The sequence below is a fragment of the Tenrec ecaudatus genome, chromosome X (assembly GCF_050624435.1).
Source record: "Tenrec ecaudatus isolate mTenEca1 chromosome X, mTenEca1.hap1, whole genome shotgun sequence".
In the NCBI taxonomy this organism is placed as follows: domain Eukaryota; kingdom Metazoa; phylum Chordata; class Mammalia; order Afrosoricida; family Tenrecidae; genus Tenrec; species Tenrec ecaudatus.
The window spans coordinates 11,992,702-11,994,362 of record NC_134548.1 but is presented as its reverse complement, the minus strand read 5'-3'; positions in this window follow the sequence as shown (position 1 = coordinate 11,994,362).

The window sequence follows — 1,661 nt, the reverse complement described above, 5'->3', positions numbered from 1 at the left end:
CTGCAGAGAGCCAGCTTTTTGTGTACCCCAGTATTCAATTACTCATACAGGTTAGTAGAAAAATTCCCAAGCAGAAATCCTAGTGTTTAACAAAGGAAAGTAGTATCAATTTTTATTTTGCTATTAAATCTTTTTCAAATATCTTATTGACATCACTGAATCGTTCCAATGTATCCCTTCCTGCTATTAAATCATGTTTTAAATGCCCTCAGGTCCCTATCATCAAGACAGCCATAGGCATGATCCCTAATAAAGAATTTCTTTAAATTGATTAAATGTAGAGTAGTGGGAAAACTTAAGTTTTTTGTTTTTTTTAAACTGGGAGCCATTAAAAAAAATCTCGAGTCAGTTGGAGAACCTCTGCAAGAAGGGCAGGGTCTAACAAGAACAATTTTCTAGCTCCCTTTTGTAAGAACCCAGGAGACTGGGGTAATGAATAGCATTCGACGCGAGGCAACTCGCGGCTGCTCAAGCAAGGTCACTTAAATCCCGTGGGGTTCTCCTCTCCTCATCTGTAAAAGATGAGTTGAACTAGATGATTCATCAATTCTTTCAATCCTCCCTCCCGCACCCCCGCACCCCACCCCCTTCGCACCCCGCAAGAACATCTATTATGCGCCAGCCACTAGGCTCGGCATTCCTGTTCGTGACATATCTATCACTTTAGTCTGTTATCAGTCAACTCACATATTTATCAGTTGCTACACGCCAGGGTGTGGATTAGGCTGTGGATGCAAATTGGAATACAATTCTACATCGTGTGCTAAACGGAAGCCAAGGAGCACACGGGTGAGGGCGCGACGTTGTCCTTCTTACACTACAGGCTTTTAGGGTCAGGCTTTACAAGGGGGGACATTTGAGTAAATGGGAATGCGTCAGCAAAGCTAAACTGGACCCGGTCGAGGAGGGACGACCCCCGGGGCAGGCAACAGGATTTTATCTCGGTGATGAGTGTGCCTTGAATTTTTCAGCTGCAAACGGTCAGTGGCACATCGGGTCAGCAGCACAGAGGAAGGGCGAGACAAGCCCAGGGAGGGGACTCTTGCAAAGCCTTGGAAGAAAGGTGTCTAGCGCAATGAGAAGGAGGGGCTGGGTTCCGGCGAGTTATGAGGCAGAACATTTGCAAAAGGACCTCTGGCCGCTGGCAAAGAGCTCCACTAAAGAGCGGGCTTGATTTCCCCGGAATTGCAGGCGCCCTCCCTCATCATCCTCCGCCGTCACACCTCCCTTGTCCCAGCCTCTAAGGGCAAGGAAAGTCATCCGAGCTCGAACGTGGCTCTTCCTGGTCAGGAACTTCAATGTCCTGCACGGCCGAATCTGCAAAGGTCGCCACGGAAGCCCGTCCACCCACCACTGATGAGACTGGGAAGCCGCCAGCCTGTCCGCATTCCGGAGGCAGGGGGCGCAAGTGCGCAAGCGCACCGGCCGCGACTGAAGCCGCTTCCGGGTCACGTGATCAGATTTCCGGTCCACGTTGCCCGGCTCCTAGGCGACTCGACCAATCGGCTTCCTGGGGCTGTGCCCTCGCTGGCTCTGCCTCCGGTGTCGTGGGCGGTTACCAGCCGCTTCCCGCTCGCCGCCGAGCCCGCCCCTCCGCTCGCCGCAGCCCCAGCTCCTCCCTTGGCCGGCCCCTGGGGCGGGGTCTGTCTGCTTGCCCTCCC